The sequence below is a fragment of the Anas platyrhynchos genome, chromosome 2 (assembly GCF_047663525.1).
Source record: "Anas platyrhynchos isolate ZD024472 breed Pekin duck chromosome 2, IASCAAS_PekinDuck_T2T, whole genome shotgun sequence".
Lineage (NCBI taxonomy): Eukaryota > Metazoa > Chordata > Aves > Anseriformes > Anatidae > Anas > Anas platyrhynchos.
Window position 1 is genome coordinate 92,314,739 of NC_092588.1, and position 19,578 is coordinate 92,334,316.

General features: G+C 39.2%; 1 long non-coding RNA gene across 2 annotated transcripts in view; it reads left to right on the forward strand.

The window, feature by feature from the left end:
• The window catches only part of LOC110351875 (uncharacterized), a 173,277-nt gene extending 172,513 nt beyond the window's left edge, over nucleotides 1-764 (forward strand). For both annotated transcript variants that reach the window (XR_011807255.1, XR_011807256.1), the window contains one exon: nucleotides 513-764. This is a non-coding gene — a long non-coding RNA (uncharacterized lncRNA). The remainder of the gene's footprint in view (nucleotides 1-512) is intronic.
• The last annotated feature ends 18,814 nt before the right edge of the window (nucleotides 765-19,578 follow it).

Genomic DNA, 19,578 nt, shown 5'->3' on the forward strand with positions numbered 1-19,578 from the left:
TTGCAAGGCTTTTGCTCTCAGTGGGGGAAATTAAAGGTGGCTTATATTATAAAATATTAAATAGTGATTTAATCAGCAGTGAGATATGTAAGTGAGCTTAATTAGAAATACATATTATTCTTTGACTTTAAAGCACAAAATGAAAAATTAAAGCAATCTTGGAGGATATGTAATCAGCGAGGAATAATATGTTGGAAAATGAGCCTGATGTTGTAATTGGTGTACGCAATTAAAATTAATTAATTTTAGTTAGCATACATGCATACAAATATGAAATCAATGAATTTCAGATATTAAACTCGTAATTATAGTGATACTATTGCCAGAGCAAATGACAGAGGAATTGACTTTTCAATGGTAAATACTTGCACTTCAGATTTGAGGTCTCTTCTCTTTGCTGTCGTGTTAAGCTGAAACCTAATGATTAAGACTATCTGAACAACCATGAGTAAAATAACAAAAAAAAAAAAAAAGTGTTTAGAATCTCCCTCATTTTTACTTTTACTTCCTAGGGCTTCAGCTATATCAGTCATGACCACCTATGGGATAACTGCAAGATACTTTTTCATCAAGTGCAATTTGAGTTTAAGAAGTTCCCACCCACACACTCACTGGTTGATGTGCTTCTTACCCCACAGATTGCTCTCCTTGTCTCTGCTGATATAGACTTGCAGAACTGTGCTGTAAGCCAACTCACGAAATCATCCAGGTTTAAAAAAAAAAAATAAATCCTTCTTCTGGTTTCTGTGCAGATTATTTCACTCTTTAATATCTACTGACCACATAAAGCAATTTTATTTATTTTACCTACAAGTAAAACCTACTGTGTCAGCAATAGAATTGCTCCGATGTACAGAAATTATACAAAGTAGCAGCCCTCTCATCTCTGGTCAAATCTTGATTCAAGTCTTTTCAGTTTCTTGCTTTGAAGACTTGACATATTGTTAGAAAAAGCTTCTGCTTCTCTGAAAGTCATCCAGGGTAACGCAGGAGCAATTTTAGCACATTATTATTATGTTGCTGCTGAAATGAATAAAAATTCTAAAACAGCAGAAGCATAAACCTGAAACTACAGCTATTGTTACATGTTAGATCAGGTATATCATGCTCTGACATTTTGGATCCACTTTAGCCTAGCAATCAGCACCACATTAATCCTCTTCAGATTATATATGCTATCCAAAACAGTAAGCAGACCTCCATTCGCTCAAAGCGTCATTTTAAAAAGAGGGGGAAAGAAGCTGTTAAAATAGCTTTAAAGTAAGCTTTCCTGTTCTCCCATGATATAAATGTACATGGAAGGAGAATTCAAGGACACTCTCCAAGAGAAACAGAAATGAAAGATACAATGACGAGTGAAAAGGAGGGCAGAGCTCCCCTGCTTCCAACTAAGTGTCCCCATGTACACAGCCCGCAGGGCTGCCCAGTGCCTTTGTTTTTCATTTACTTCAATATCCTCACCTCTTCTGGCATCGATCTATTCACTGAAAATATATCCTCTTACCAAAGCTTCTAGCTACTTAAAAGCAGGCAGTTCTCATACATAAAGTATTTGTGAAGGGTTGCCCAGGTTGCAGGAATGAGGTCCGTGGAGAAGGTGTGGGAATCTCTGAAAAGCAATTACCCACGTGCTGTTGCTAGCACACTTTGTGTTGTGCTCACTGCTTCTTGACTGAGTGAACACAGCTGAAGCTGCTTGCACTCCAGGTTTCTCTGCCTCTTTTAGATACCTGCAGGTTTTTGTCTTGTTGTCCCTTTCCCTTCTTTTGCACTGTAGCATGTTTGTATGTGTTGTATATTAAATGCAAATTAATGTATTGAAAGAATGGTAATTAGGTGATGCAAGTAGCCTGTGTAGAAAGATCATGTTTGTGTAAAAATGGCACCTTGTGAGAAGAGTTACACAGTCACCAGGAAAAATACCTGATTTGTCTAAACATTACCAGTTTTATCTGCTGCATGCAATAGCAACAGGAATCAAAGCAGTTAACTTTCCGTCATCTCAGGACAAAGGTGCCTGTTTGATTCAGCTTCAAGGGCTGCATGCACAATCAGACCCCTGGAGATACTGAAAGGCAGGAACCAGAGAGATGCTTCAACACAGTTCAGAGGGAGGAAGCTGCCTGCCTGGAAAGAAATAGAATGAGAAGGGAAATGAAAAATGGGATGGGACGTGAAGCTGCTCAGAGGTCACGGAAAGGTCTAAAATGAGATGACAATATTCAGAAAGACACTTAGAATGGAGGTATGGTTGCTATTAAAACAAAGCAGTCATTACTTAGGTTTAATGAAGCTGATTTTAATCAAGAACTAATCTAATTAATCTAATCAAGAACTGTTTGATGATTGCACATTGTAATGTAGTAGTATAGTGTGACAGCGCTTTGCAAAATAGTGCAAATTCTGCCTCCCCACGCATGAGGTGCAGCAGGCAACCTGCATAGCAGCACAGCTCCTTCCTCCGTGTCAGGAGTCAAGGCTCTGGGGCCTTCCTGCCCTGGCAGGTATAGAGCTCAGGTACTGGTATGGGGGGCAGAAGAGTGCCTTGGGCACAGTGTAGAAGTCAGCTAGAAGTGAAAAGAGTCAAATGGGGAGCAGCTGGGTGATTAAATCTCCTTTATTCATGAAGCTTCAGTGTTCTCAAATGATCTCTCTGCTTTTTTTTTTTTGCTGAGATGTACAACTCAGTCTCCCACATGTGCATTGGAAGACAAGTGTGGTCATCCTAAATTCTGGGTAAAGTGTGCCTGAGCTTGTGCTGTAGAGTCCCTGGCATACAGAGGAGCAGACAGCTAGCTAAGAGGCAGTTTGGCACCCTGGCCACGCTGTTGTCACCTTTGACACCACAGAGTCACACTAAGCATCATCCCGGGAATCAGAACAGGGCAGACAGGAGCCCAGGGTGCACAGAGCAGTGGGGACAGGCCTCTGCAGGGAGGTGCTTGAAAAATATGATAATGCAGAAGTAAACACACAGCTGCAGTCCTCTGGGATAAAAAGTCTAAGTCTGACGGGGTTTTGGGGGCTGCTTGTTTCATGACAAAGATTCTTCAGTTTACTGCATTTGTGCTTACTTTAACTGCTCCCCTTCTAACAGTGTGGTTCTTTTTCTGCTGATACAAGGCACTGACAATTATGTGCATCCATGAGCAAGTCCTACCTCCTGCAAGGTTACAGAAGGATTTGCAAAAAGAGTGGCTTAAGGCGGGAGGCAGTGATTCAGCTGTGCTAGTGCTACAGATTTGCTGCTCTGCCTCTTCAGGATTGGTCCTTGCTGCTGTGGGAAGGGAGTGTGTCCTGGTGCGGCTTGTCCTTTGGGTTAGCCTGCTGACATCTCTCACGGGAAAACAGAGTATATGAAGAGTGCCAGCTTGCACCATATTCCTGGGGCAGTAGCTTTTACTGATGCAAACAGATGGGTGAAGCTCCATGTTATATGGCTCAGCAGCCATGAAACTTGCATGAGTGGAGTAAGGGAAAAAAGTTTAATTTGCCATGTTAAAAAAAACAGTGGTTTTATTGTCTGTGTGGCTATACAATTTTTCAGATTTTCTGAAATTTCACTTTCACATGGCCCAAGGTATGGGCACAGATAGGATATGTGGTTGTTGTTGATGTTTGTTTGTTTATTTGTTATTATGTGTTTGTTTGTTTGTTTACTGAGTGAAAACAAAGGGACCAGTCTCTGTTGGTTTAGGATGCAGATGTGTTACTCCCATCAAATTTTACTATCATGAGTCTGAAGGTAGAGTTTATGGCAGGCCATTATTCCAGTTTTATGCCCAGGTAACTTTTACATAGTTCCCTATGAAGGAATGCTTTTAAAGTCACCTTATTTTGCCCCCTCTTCCATCAACAACTGTTGTTGTTAGCTGCAATAAAAACAAATTCTGATGTGTGAAAATAACATGCTCTGTTTGCTTTTCAACATAGGGAGATTAAAGGAAATGGTGTGATAATTATTAATTTTGCTCTTTTAAGTGAATCTGCACATTTTTCATCTGTCCCCACTCCTCATTTTGCTGTAAAATATGTTTTCTTCTTAATTCACGTTCATCTGCAATCTATATTTTACAAGGCTGGGAATCCGTGTCCTGTTCCTTGAACCAAAGAATAAAATAAATGCAAGAGACAGAATCCTGAGTATCCATAAGGACCTGAGGAAGGAAGAGGTGGGTCAGCCCAAAATGTCCAATATCATAGCCTTTTATGGGATCACTGCCACAATTATAACAAGAGAAACAAGCTTTCCTTGCCATTTGTTGAGTCACCTGATCCCTCAGTCAATACCAACATTTTGTGTGTATGATCAGAAAATACTTTATTGTTTGCATTACATTGTGCTGTGACTAGTCATTGGTGAGTTTAATCGTAAACTTCTAATGTTAGGAAAAAGATTATGTAAAGGCAGGACGTGGTGTCATTAGTTCAGTGGTATTCTAGGAATCTAGCTGCTTTTCTCCTGCAGAGGTTTTGTGTCTAAGCCTTTTTCTGAGGCCTTACCGCCATAACTAGGACTGAGGCTTTGGCAGCAACTGAGGATTGCTCCTGGAGTAAAACGTGTCTCACAAGCAAGAGAGAAGTATTAGCAAAACAACATGGGGGAAATTTATATGGCTGATTGTACACTTATTCTTTGTGTATATCAAGAAGCCAGGTGATATATGTAAGTAGATGATGGATTTTGCATCAGTCAGGGATTGGAACGGACCCATATTTAATCACACTGTATTGTTACTTCTCAGAACATGAATCATGTAATGGCACTTTCCAAGTGTATAGGCTGCAAGAAAAATAGGTTTCATTAAGTCCTCTTAAATTTGCATTTTGACCCTAGGTAATAGCAGAGAACAATTATGACCATAGATGTTGAAAAGCTAAACTCCTGCCAATCTAGAGATTTTCAAAAATCAGTTATCTTAATGTATTTTTCTTCTGCATATATAGGATTAAGTCTTCAAAGTTTTCTTTGTTTTCAGGACTGCTGGAGAGCTGCTTTTAAAAATGTGTTTAAATTAAAACTAAATGGATCATTTAATCAGGAGCAAAAAGAAAATGACAAGTATTATGTGACTAGTATTAAAAAAATAATAATAATCCATGAGTTGGCAGTGTAGTCTCTCCAGCCTGCGCTGATTGAAATCCCTGGACCAGAATTGCCTTTTGGAGGAGGTACTTCCAAAAAGTGTCAAGAGCTGGAGATGAAGGAACACAGGTGGAATGTGTCTTGTAAAAGAAGGAACTAAGGATTAGCAGGGGAATTGCATTCCTACATGTATGACTTTTTTTACATATTCTGACTTTTAAGAGATTTGTAGGCTGGTTTACTAGTCTTGTGTGGTGTCTATGCCAGGATCCTAAATATTTTAAGCTATTCTGTTAATGCCACTGTTGATGAGAGGATGCATGCTTTCTTGACAAGTCTAGACGCCTGACTGGACACACAACCTTCTAGTCCATGCTGCTGGGAGCCATTTATGCAGCTTTCTTGGGACAGGACCAATATGGGCCAGAATGTTTTACTGGTGCTTGAGGGAGTGTTCCAGCAGCTAAGTATTTCCAGAGAACAAAGGCCTTTTCTTTAGGGTGTGCCCTCTCACTAGATGGGCTTTGGGGCTGAGATGATGTTGGTGCAATACACCCCAGGATGCTGCTGAATGTTTTTGTGGGCAGGTAACAAGAGACAACCAAAGGATGCCTGGATGCATTTCAGGTGGCACAGTGCATCTTATACCTAAGTTATAGACAGAGTATTTTCAGCTGGTTAAAGCAGGTATACGCACCAGACTCTTAGCTGGGCAACTACAGGCTGATTTACTGTAATATAACTTCACTGCAGTTTTTGGGGCTGACACTACAAATTGCAGCTAGTGAGGATCTGGGGATCTTGCACTTCACATTCAGGGGTCTTAATAGCCTTGGATTGATTTAAGATGCACAAAATGATAGTAGTAAATCACTAGAAAGCCAACCAAAGTGTACACAGGGCTACTGCAGCAGTGATGGTTTATTTAAAGTGCATTATTATTGAACATAGAGGTGGCAACACATCCCTTTTTTTTTCTTTTTTTTTTTTTTTTTTTGTAATTTTGCCTATCTTCAGCAGTTTGGCAAATTTTTTTCATGCTGGGTGTCTGCTGCAGGGTGGTTTATTGATAATTTTGCTGGCACTATGTTTTTGCTTTGTGTTATTTTTAAGAGGTTTATATACATTTTTACCTTCTCCTGCTGTGATGTTTCTGTTTGCATTTAAAGCTGAATTTCTTTTACTGTTATTATTGCATACAGAAAGAAAGGAATGAAAGCCTTTCATTGTCACTTGAAGGTTAATTGGGGTGTTCTTTGGAGCATGCATCTTGGGACAGTGATGCCCAGATGACAAAAGAAAAATGTGCTCCTTCCAAGGCAACGACCGGGTAAAACAACAGTTCTTGATTGGGCTGAGAATTTGGGCCAAATTCCCACTTTTCTTGAGACAAAGGGAGAATTCTCCAACCGCAATGCAGATTCTTTCTCATGTGTTAAATCCACCTCAAAGATCACATGCAACTCTGTTCATACTCCTGTTCCCATTTATCACCACAGATCTGATCACTGCTACCATTTGGAGTCTTTAATCTGATAAAGTTGACAGAAGATGCTTATGCATACCATTAGGAAAGCAATATTCCATATGCTCTCTAATTGGTTTGGATTTATCCTATTATTTCAATATTTAAATGTTGTTGAACGTAATTTAGATGTGTCAGACTCATAAGTAAGCTCTGGTGGGAGTTCATTATTGAAAAAAGATGCATCCACCAAGACTTTATCTGGATCCAGGCCCAAAACTCAACATTTTGCTTACCTCACATGTAGCTTTTGTCCATTCACGGTACTCCTATGTCCACTCATCTCAGACACATTTGTTTTATCATGTCCCCTTCATTATAATATCTTTCTCCTGTGTCACAGTGTGTGTACATATATTTGTTTATTTGAGAGAGTGATAGCTGTTTCAGAGTGTGGAGTCATCATAAGTGGAGTAGACAAAACACTTGTAAGGATGCTGAAAGATATGAACAGCATCATCCACTTTAGTGACTGCCAGTCTAAAGCTACGAAACTTTATAACTGCCATCTTCTAATCTGGCTGTAGGCATCAGCAGTAGTATCTAGTTAGGGAACCAACTGAAAAGTGAGCTCTTTCTTCCCCTAACTGCGATGCTTGATCTGTGGATGCTTCATGCTGAGAGCTTTTATTTCTTGTTAGTCCCATTTAATCTCTAACGTGAAGGGAAAAAATTGGAAGGCAACATAAAGATTTGCAACTGGATATTTTTGTGACATATTTCTCTTATAACAGTAGAAGTCACCCCAAAGAAAGTCATGCACAGTCACAGATCAGGTGTACAAACTGCTAATGCTTTTGACATGTATGTACTCATATGACAAGGTGCATAACAAATGGCTTAAACTGCAAGGAATTCACTTATTCTCTCTGTGAGAGAAGTTTTTCTATAGTTGTCTTACAAATATTAGTAAGCAGAATTTAATCCACAACTGCACCTTAAGGGTCCGAATGGTTTATACCTCCAAGGCTTTATGCAGCCTTCTCCATTTATAAGGTGCAGAAATTCTGTCATGTGTTACGATCTTGCTTTGATCTTGGCCTTGGCCTTTGAATGAGGAACCACTTTTCCTGTAGGCAGTTTCCTTGATTCCAGTAGGTTTGTGCAGTTTGTTCAGGACATGATTACAAGGCAAGCTAGCAGTAAGGGCAGCAATGCTATCTAAGGATGAATAAGTAAGAAAAGGTTTGTGTGTAGAGGTATGTATTTTACTAGACTTGCACACAAAATGATTCAATAGTCAAGCATGTGCCTGACAGCTTGCCTTGCTTACATTGACTATTTGATCTGAAGGGAAGACACCTACAATAGAGGTGTTGTAGACATCTATAGAACAGTGACCTCACAGGCAGGCATGAAAAATGACAAATAGGACTTGTAAGCATGTTTCAGACAATTGTATATGGCCTCAAACCTCACATATTTTTCTCAGATTTTTCCATTGGTTTAATCTTTTGAAGTGGGAAGAAAAGAGCTCTTGTTGGATGCTGAGAGGGAATATTTAACATACTTTCTGTCTTATCAGTGATCTTCTACCATACACCATATCAAGGAGTTACAATAATAAAAGCCTTTCTATGCATTTCTTCCTTTCTTGAAAAGGTTGGTGTATTTCATAGCCTGCTTACCTCCATCCCTGGGCTGAAGTAAGCAGTCTTCATTGCTGAGTCTTCTTTTTCTCTGTCTTTGCTTCTCTTCAGCTTGACTCACTACTGTCAGTGACATTCTTATTAATATTTTACTTTCTTCTCTGGCTTGAAGCTCTGTAATAGTTAAATAGTTTCTCATTTTGTGCTTAAGAATAGAAAACTGTCTTCATATTCAGGTAGAAAGCTTTTTCCAAACTGGTGGCCCAGCCAAGTCCTTTAAAGATAAACCCTTTGAAGCTGTTCACCTAAGCTGTTTCATCTTTGCCTGGTTTTGTTTATTTGTTGCTTGTTTCCTGAAGATTTCAACTCTTCTGTCCCTTTGGTTTAGCTCTGGCCACACAGGTGGGATAATGTCACTTAGATAAATATGTGATATAGTTGTCCTCACCAAGTTACTTAGGTTCCACCAGTGGGGAGAAAAGATTTAGTACAAGTCTCCGTAAGACTTCAATGACATACAGCCTTTTCTTTATATAAGATTGCAAAAAAACATTATATGATCTGCATTTGAAGTCACTTTGTATAAAAACTTTTGTTTCAAATGTCTTTTCTTACTGCTTGTATCATCATCTTTGACTAACCAATTTTATCTGCTTTATGCAAACTGCTTTTCTTTCCTTCAAATATATTAGAATGAAGTGCACTACTTTTGAAATTGGAATAACAGAATACCACCACCATCATCCTTTAAATATTATATTTTTAAAGGTTTTTCTCCCTCTTAGTTCATAACTAGGGCAATCTTTTATTTTTATTTTTATTTTTATTTTTATTTTTATTTTTATTTTTATTTTTATTTTTATTTTTATTTTTTGGTTGGCTGTTTTTTTGTGTGTGATTTTCTTTGTTTGTTTCTTTGTTTGTTTTTAATTCTGAGAGGTGGATTTTGCAGATAGTCATCATAGCAGTTGTATCAGAAATCACAAGGAAGTGCAGGAACAACTCATTTTTCTCACCCTGGATAAATCTTCATCCCTCTAGATGCATTTCGTCATGTGTGATGTGTGTATACGAGTGGAAGATAAACCTATCAATAAGTAGTTGTGATATATGGTAAGTTTGTAGTAGTAAAGACTGATTTGTACATTTTTACTTACATATAGCAGCATTTGAAAATCTGCTTACCTGTGGGATATATCAACTGCTTAAGAATAAAATGACTTCTTCCTCAGTCATGGGGCAGGTTGCATGCTGCAGTAAATAATAGCAGAATTTAACTCAAGCAAGTGGCTGGGAAAACAGATATTTTCTCCAAATAGCAACAGGTTGATCATAATATTCCAGGCTCATCAAGGAATTTATAACTAAGATAATTAATGACTTTAAAAGGGGGGAAAGAGCATTTCAATTTAGAACGAACCACAACTTAGATTTCAGTTTAAATTAATCACTGCTATTGTTTAAAGGTCTCAGTGACACTGGGGAAAAAGATGAACTAATTTGTGTTTGGAATTTTAATAGCAATTAGAATTATCCATAATAAACATAACCAAAATACTATCTCTTGTCAATCAAACTGACTAATGAGATAAGCAAGGGTGGATAGCCAAGGAACAATACCCTCTTGACTGACAGATGCCCACGAACTCTTTTGAGTATATGGGCAACACAAAGAGAAATTAAAATATTTTCTAATTCTTTAGGGAAAGGATTATAAGAAAATGTTTTCTTTATTCATAGTAGAATGATACAAGTGAGGCTCATCTTAAACAGTGAAAGGTGCTTTTCCTATGGGCCTCCAGGCATTTTGATCTCTTATATTTCAAGGATGTATTTTTGTACACTTAATCAAAATTCATCCATGGCAGAAGGGACAGCCCTCTAAGGAGTACTTACTTTCCCCATCAGCTTTTGCCCGTGAGGTTGAAATGGCAGGAAGTTTTGTAGGAGCATGAGTAGAAAGGTGAAATACATAGGACCCCAATCATTTTGAGTGTACTGGCATTCCCAAAGTGACTCTGCGTGTGGCAAAATGCCTTTTCTAAATGTCATAAAATGGCTGGCTGGGCTTTGTGGTCCCATGAGTGGCTGCACAGCTCTTAGACGGTCCTGTATATTTCAGTCCTTGTGTTACCTTTCAGTTACACTGTTAAACACTCTAAACCTTGTAATGCAGCACAGGAAAAAAAAATCACCCAAGCTGATGTATTCAGACAGCTCTATCTTCAAATAATTCTGAATAAAAATGAAAATCAAAGCATTACATTTTGCTTGGTGTCAAAGCAAATAATTTGCAGAATCATCAATATCACAGAATTTCCACAACCACCACCAGTATAGCAGGAGCTGATTGAATTTTTTCTCAAGATTACTCCAATATCCTCAAAAACAAACAAACAAAACTACCAAAGTTGGCAAATCTGCTATGACCTCTAAGATAATAAAAAATAAAAAATAATAAAATTTAAAAAAGGATTTGACTTGTATGACACAGAAAAATCAAGAGCACCTGAGCCATGTGGTTCCAATCAAATACTGTTTTTTAATATAATCAGATGAAAGACCACAAAGTTGAAAATAAACATAGATCGACTACATACTTCAGACTGTGAGCAAAGGGATGCATGTGAAGCACAGTGTAATGTCATAGGCAGAAAGATTGGATTTAATGTTGGTCTGTTTTATGATAGCACTTCTCAGACTGTGCATATCCTAGCAACACAGCCTCTGGCCCCAAATACTCATAATCTTAGTATAAAATGTGGGCGCAGTTCTTTGATTGCTGAGAATTGGAGTCATGAGCAGGGCTATGGAGGTGCTGTTCCCTTTGTTCTATAACATTTGTGAAATTGCTCCAGCGATCCAATGCCAGGTTAAAAAATGCAACTCTAATTACTCTTTCTATGTAAAAAGAAAACACCGTAAATGTAATTGCAAGTAAAGCACAAAAAATTGAGAGCAAAGGTAATTAATCAGTGGGATGGATTGCTAAGGGCTGCAGTAGAATCTCCATGCTTTAGAAATTTTTCATCAAAGTTGCAGACTTTTAGGTATGTTATATTTGAGTTTAACTATGAAGCATTGGGCTTGATTATAGCAATTACTGGGAGAAATTCGATCTGACGCAGGAGGTCAGAGAAGTTGCTCTCAATAGTCTTGTCTAGCCTTAAATTCTGTGGCCCTATGGATTTTTCCACAGCTGTAGTGTGTGCAAACTGATGTAATCTTACTGATATTGCTTCTTGCATTCCTTCCTGCCACTCATGAATAAACATCTCCCTGACGGAGGATTTTCCAGTGCAACCAAATATGAGTTTATTTCTAAAAACTGAATAACTGCATGTGGGAAAACTGCTGCTTGATTCCTGCTGGGAAGCTGTGACCACCCCCTTTCTGCCAGAACACAGGGTCCAGCCCTGAGGCTTATAAGATGCCAGCCTAGTGCACAACTGGATTTGTGTCTTTGTGAGAGCAGAGGTGGAGGAGAAACAGATCTTCATGAAGTTGCTCTGTAGGATGCCTTGTTCTCTTGGGAAGCGTGGGTTGGGAAGTGAGAATTAGTCCCATGGTAGATGGATTTGCAGCCCATCAAAGATTAAAGAAAGATGTGATACAGAACAGAGTTGTGCTGGCTAATTATACAGCAGTGTGATTGCTTCATCTCTCTCTCACTAGCCAGCCATTTGACATGTGTGTACATATACTACCACATAAATGCTTATTTTGTATGTACACTGCTCAGTGGCAAGGGTAATAAACACTGACCTCTGTGTCCTCAGGTCACTCTTTCAGTGGACACCTAAGGACATAATATGGCATACAGCTTTGGAATAAGGCTAGCCTGTAAAAGCTGCAGTATAAAGCACATTGTGAGTGTGAAATTAATTACCTTACTAAGGCTAATGCCAGACTTCATATTGGAAAGCTAAAGTAGGCCAAGGTGAGCTAAGGAAGTAATTGCAATGGGGTTACAACTGCTGTTTAACTCAACAGTAAACCTAATAAGAGTCAAACTGCTGGTGCTGACACGACTGTCATAAGCAGTGTCCCGTTTTCTTAACCATGCATGAGGATACAGTAGAGAATGTGATGGCTATAAATGAACAGATGAATTAAACATGGTCCTGGATTGAAATTGAGGTCTTCCTTTCCTGCAAACTTAATTCTTGTTAATAGTTTGCCATTTCTAAACTGTCATTGTTTCGTTGTTTTGATGAAGGAATGCACTTGTGTTAATCAGGTTTCCAGTGTGTGTTTATGGCATGGAGGAAAACTCATTGTTTTGTTACCAGGTATGAGGTACCCTGGAGAACTGCAGGAGGTAGTGTGTTTAAACAGATTTGATTTCCTCTTTTCTAAAAGAAAACAAAACAAAACAAAACAAACTATTGTTATTATGCTGTTTATTTATTATTAATTTTGCTTTGTGTACATGTTCTTGCATTTCTGAACTTTAGTTGCAAATGTTACAAAAATATGGTGATAAGTTGCAGTTTCCAGTTCTTACCCAGCTCTAGATTGTCAGGGTATCTGTGGATGAACATGAGAATTAGGAAATGGGAGAGAAGTTTCTGAGAAGTGGCTTATACAGGAAAGACCATATTGGACTAACTGAGGTGTGGACAAAGACTTCAGCAATAAGGATATTTTTACATGATGAAACAAGATGCCTACAGACTCAATGAGATCTTAACTGAATAAAGCCTGTTCTCTGAAGGGACAAAATGTTCCTCTACACTTCTCCCTCTCTGTTAAGCAAAACAGTTCAGCTACTCTTTCAAACATTGGATTCAGGTTCACAATTTTAACACATTCACAGACCACTTAAGAAGATTTTCACTTTCATCCCCAACGGTTGCACAGATGTCATTGACTGGTGATACGAGGTTATGTCATTGCACTGTGGTGTTGCTTTTTGTCCTGCAAGAATGCCACTTACTTAAGCACAAAAATGTAACTGTTGTCAGGAAAACAACCATCTGCTATTCTGAGTGGACGTCTGGTGAACTGTTTGGTTTCTGTATACCAGGAAAGGAGGATATATAGCCATGGATTTACTTGCAGGGGCTAACAATTTGTTATGTTGCAACAAGAAATAGAGCAGAGTCCTGCAAAACCAAACATTTGCCTGGATTACTCTATTGTGGTATTACTTAATGTATAGGTATAGTATACCTGGAAAATACATCATGTAGTCACTATTGGAAAATGCTTCACTTCTAGTTGGTACCTCTACATAAATTGAGTCCAGTGCAGCATTTCCTGTGAATCCCCTGTTAGTCTTAATGTCCCTCCTCCCCTGTGAATAACATAATTTGTCAGGGAAAAATTGCTACGTCCTTCTGCTTAAGTGTTGTGAACAAAGACAGTACCTGCAGATTGTGCCCAAGGTCATAACGAAATGGTAGTGTCTGCTCAGACTGCATTGAGTACCCATCTGAGGGATGTGCATAGGTAAGCTGCTTGTGACATTAAGACCAAAAGTCTCAGTAGTGCAGTCCCCTAAGCATTTGAAAAAGCTCTGAGCTCTTTTCATTAGGAGTCATAAATTGAATGAAGTTTAGCCAATCGTATGCTGAAAACATTTCTACTCAGCCTGGACCACTATTAATTATGTGTATTTGAAGAAATGTGTTCATTGTACAACACTTGATAATAGAACTCCTGTGATATTTCTATACTGGTGAGCAAATACAGCTATAGTAGCTTCTCACTTGCATGGCTGACAACCAAGCAAAGCTGCTGTTGTCCAGTACTTCATGATATTTAAAAATAAGGTCCTAAAAACAAAACAACAACAAAAAAAGAAACAACAAAAAAACACTGCTGCTCTGTCAGCAGAAAATTTTCTTTGTGTGTAATGCAGCTTCCCAGAACAATGCAGCCTTGCTCTGCAATCACCAGAGCTGTGCTCATGGTTCTGGAAGATAGTCCTCCACACTTGGCATGAGTCCTCTCCTCTCAATATTTTTGCTTGGCAAAGTTGGAATTTTTCCAACTCCATAAAACCTGAGCCAGGAAGCTCTCCCCCCCACCCCAGCTCTTGTCTCTGTGTATCAAATTATCATTTTTAAAAAGGCACAGTGAAGCAAGAAAACATTTGCTTTAGAATGTCATTCTACGTAGCACTACTAACAAAGAGAAGTGCAAGCTAAAGATTTTTTTTTCTCTAGGTTTCATTCTGGGAAGGGGAGATTTTTATTTTGGGGGGAGTTTTTATTTATTTTTTATTTTTTTTAAAAGAAATCAAAGTGTATGCTTCTGATGACTGCAAAAGAAACATTAAGTAAATGTCTCTTTTTTTAACCAAAACCTTTTTTGGTGCAAATTGCACATATGGTGTCAAAGAAATGTCAACTGAAAAAGTTCTGCTTTCATCAAGATACAGGAAAGAATGAAGGGGAAGAGAAGGAAGGAATGAAGGGTGCAGAGGGAAGGTTTGTGGTCCATGTAGCAACAGTGCCAGGTGAGGTGCAAATTGTTTTAAGAGTTTCTTTTTCAAGAGCATGGGTGTATTCTGCTTGCAGTAATGCTATCAGCTAGCAAGCTTCCATTTTTCTATATAGACATTTCTGCTGATGTTTTTTGTGTATTGACCTAGTGTGTTTCACAAGGGAGTAAGGAGATGCATTTGTCTTACATGATGCAATTTTGATCTCAGTGAGTGCCTTTCAAATTTGGGATTTAACTCAGGCACTTCAGCTTTGCCTAAAATTAAGTATAATTAGTGTAGCCCCACCAGCTGTACAATTAACTAACTAACACTTGTGACCTCTTCTCTGCCAAAGTTTGGGAATAAGTGTTTCTTCATGTGTTGTTAATGTCTGCAGCAAGCGGGTAGGAAAGAGCAGAGGAAAGTAAGGTTATCTGGTTAACAAATTAATGCTGCCCATGCTCTCAGCATCCATTCAGTGTGCATTGCAGGTTCCCAGCCAGCATTTAAAAACTTGCTTATCCTTTAAAAACACCGAGTACCACTGCTTGTTTCCCTACGGCTCAACTCGTGTTACCAAAACCCCGAGGAATTCCTGGCAGGAAGGCAAAGGCGCAGGCTGAGCAGCAGCCCTGTGCTGACGACATGGACTATACCTGGAAAACAGCCAGCGCATAGGGTAAGCGGGAAGTCATGTTGACTCCCTGCAGGCTGGCTGTGGGTGGCTTGGCGCCCATTGACAGGCTGTCCTTACGCTGCCACTGCTGGGCCGAGTGACACTTTAGCAGGGCTTTCAGGTGCAAGAAGCAGAGCAGCAATCTGTTTCCTTCCCAGGCCCTCCTGCCCCAAGCAACCTGATTTCTTCTTGCTTGAGGCTGGAGCTCCTTGCCTTTGCTTTGTTTGCACATGTGAGTGTGCACTTCTTCCCTCTGTTATATTCTGTGACGTGTGGGTGGCACTGGGGTCACCACACTAGCTCCTTCCCTCTGACACACACCAGGATGTGGCAATCCACCAAAAACTAGCCTGGCCAAAGTGTTCCCTGGCCATGCTTTTTGCACCCTTCCACCTCTAGCATCCTCCCTGCCCCTGCTAGGAACCTAGGGCTACTTCCTTGGCCACTGTTGTCAGAAAATGCTTGTTTGTCAAAAATGAAATATTTTGCAGAAATGTAGCTCAGCCCCACTGTTGTTAGGGTGTTGTTTAGACGCAGAGTGCAGTGGAAGGAGGCTGATGAGGGGGCAGGCAAGGAGATAAAAGGATGAGAGATGAGGGGCTTGGTGTCAGGAGATCTCATCCTTTCACCTTGCAGTTGCGAGTATGTGATTTTTTCAGGCATGGGTACACTTCATTCAAATACCTTGTGTCTCTGATTTTCAGTAAACTCTCGACATATGTGCATATGGACAAAGGAGGAGGAAAGGCTTGGGAAATGATTCCTATTTTTTTTCACAAATGTTTTTGAAAAATGGCTGTTTTTCTTTGCATCCCAGTAAAAAAAAAAAAATATATATATATATATATATATATACACATACATATACATGTGTATGTATATATATATATATGTATTAAATATGTCCACTTACACAATAGGTATTGTGATAAAAGACCTAGCAGTGCACAGATAAAACCCGTCATGGGTAGTCTGGAAGCAAACACCATCAGTCAAACACTTTGCACATTGCTGGCGTGCAGTTTTTACTATTGATATTAATGTCTGAAGTGTCGGATTGATGCTGTTTTCTTTGATTAGATATTATGTTGCAATTACATTTCCTAATCTATTTCTCATCGCTGAAGAGTATTTGAATTTTAGGGTTCAGAGTTTTTTTGGGTTTTGTTTTTGTTTTGTTTTGTTTTGGGGGGATGGGAGTGGTCTTTTTTTGTTTGTTTAATCCTGAGATTATTACATTCCTGCTACTGCTTGATTTCACTGTGATCCAGGCTCTTTGTGCTACACCATTTTCAGAATTAAATTATTTAGGAATGTGCCTGGATTAGACTGCACAACTGCATTGTGTTACTCATTATGTAATTAATAATTGAAATTTCAGTCTTATTAAAAGTTATTGTAAAGTTATAATTGTAAAGTTATAATTAACACTTTCACAATCAGTCCTGACTCCCTCTTTAGAACAAGTCATCAGGAGCATAGTGACACTTTCATTCTAATGACATATCAGGGGAAGAAATAGGCTTTTGGAATTCTAAAAGGACAGACTCTGTAGACATTAAATGCCTAAGATAATTGGTTAGTGCCATTTTATACATTGCATTATACAGGAGAAGAGGTGTACATTTGAATGGAATTTGCAATCAGAAAGAGAAGATGAATTCTGGGAGAAATATGTGTAACATGGAAACCTATATATTAGAGGATAAAACATTTTTAGGTCATCTGGCCCATCCATGAGATTAAGGTAGTTCTCTGCTGTACCTCTTTTAATGCATTCTGTCCTATACCTTACATATTTCCAGTGAGAGACTTCTCATAAACTTGTATGGATTTTAAGTGACAACATAATAGACAGATAGGCTTCTATTATGCTGGTTTTCTAGAGAAATAATTTATGCTCTTACTGAAACAGTGGATCAAACTGTATAAAAATAAGTATGTGACTTGTTCTTCTCATGCGCTTCTTTGTTAAAGCTTGCTGGTAGTCACTGTGCAGTGAAGAGCTGGGAAAAAAGCCATGAGCAATGAAGAAAAATGAATATAATCCATATATGCTAACTCCTAAAGATATTTGATGTGGTTTCATTGTTACATACTATTGACACTGGGCAAAGTACTGGGTCTGGCTGGAATGTTAACTTTCCCAGCAGCAGCCCATACAGTGCCGTACTCTGTACTTGTAGCTGGAACAGCAGTGTTATCACACCAGTGTTGTGTCTACTGCTGAGCAGCAGTGGCACAGCATTGGGCCTTTCTCTAACCCTCCTAGGGGGTGGGCAAAAAGTGAGGAGAGAAACATCACTAGGGCAGCTGACCTAAACCAATCAAAGGGATATTCCATACCATGTGATGTCACACTCAGCAATAAAAGGTGGAAACTGGAAGAAGAGGGGAGGGGTGGGCTCTCGTTTGGAAGACGTCGGTCCTCCTCTCGAACACCAGCTGCGTGGGTTGAGGCCTTGCTTCAAGGACGTGGTCAATCATCGCTCATTTGTGGGAAGTAGAGAGTAATTTCTTTCCTCTGCACTTCCATATAGCCTTCATTTATTTTGTTTGTTTGTTTTCCTCCCTTCTTTTTATTTTCCCTTTTTCTCCTCCCTTTCCCTTTTTATTTCCCCTTAGTTAAATTGTTTAGTTCATGGAAGTCTTTATTTAATTATTATAATTTTTTCCCTTTAATTAAATTATCCTTATCTCAACCCGTGAGTTGTTCTTTGCTTTACTTCTTCCCCTCCTCATCTAAAGGAGGGGGAGTGAGAGAGCGGTTGTGGGGTTTAGCTGCCCAGCACGGTAAAACCACCACAGCTTCACATTTTGATATAGAGATTTTGTGTAAATCCTTGGACAACAGAGACATTTTGGAATATGTAAGAATGGCTAACATTCAGGAACAACCAGGAACAACCTTACTTATCTGTGCCTCTAACTGAAAAAGGAAAATCAGATAATTTTAAGTGTACTATGACAAACATTCATCATAAAAATGACTGTAGCTAGCTTAAAAAATAATTGGCAGTTAATTTGTTCCCTGCTTTTTGTCATCTCGGTGGAGATCAGGCAGCTGAGGGCAAACCACAGGTAAAAAATTGTCTGTGTGGCTTGGAGATAGCAACACTAGGCTGTCCTAGGCTGAAGGAGAAACCAGGAAGTGACATCGTGTCCAGGGCTCCAGCCCAGTTTTTACTAAGTGCCTTGTATAGTAGTTACGTGTCTGCATGGGAAATAAAATGACAGTTGACCTGAGGTGTCAGAAATGCTATTTCAAATGGCTTAGAAACTGCTTTTATTCCTGTCTCACTTCAAATGCCACCTAAATGGCAAAGAAAGTCTGTAACTAGACTCAGATAAACTCACTTTAGCAGTCTGTGCATCTTCTCAGTAACTGAAGCTGCCTTGTCAGATCGATATGCAACAGAAGCTCTTAGTTTGTTTAATAGCTCATTAAGTAAATCCATGTTCTTTTACCAGATCCTTAGTTCATTTCAAAAAACCTACTAAAACGACCACTGCTTTGACATTGCAACTGCCTCTGCATGGAGGCAGCAAGCAGTAGCCTCACAGCTATTTACAACCCAGTACAGCAGCCTTGTTCCACAACATGCAACACACTTTGTATGCAGCATCGTGTTCTCAATCTTGCTTTCCAAACATGTTTCTCCAACAAAGTGCCCAGAAAAAATGGGTATTGTGCTGTACAAATAAAATGAAAAAACAACCTTGACTATTTTTACCTTCACCGGTTCTTAGTTCCTTTTCCAGTAGAGATCACCTTGCTCTCTAGCAACATGCTTTCATTTTTTGCCAGACCTGTGATTCAACGTGTCTCACCATACTTGACATACCTGCTAAGACTGAGAATTAAAAGAGACATGTTTTGTTCTATAAATAAGAGCTAAACATTGCACCTGTGGACCCATTGTGTTTAGTAGCCTGCCGTTTTAGGGAAGGAGGCTGGTAGCAAGCATGGCTGGTTCCTTCTTTTAGGATATGTAACTGGGTGACCTGTGCTTCCCAAGTTATTGCTTCTCAGCTGAGGCATGGTAAATGGGCATGTCTGCTTACTGGCCAGTTGTGGAGTAAAACTGGCCTCATAAGCCATGCTAATGAGCATGCTGTGAACCACACCAAGGGAAAAGGTATTCTGCTTCAAAGCTCAGATGAAAAGCACGCGTGCAACCAGTCTGTGTGTCTCAGCTGCTAAGCAAGGGCTCAACTATTTTTGTTCAAATGCAGGCTCTTTCATCTTCTTCCACGTAAAAACACTGA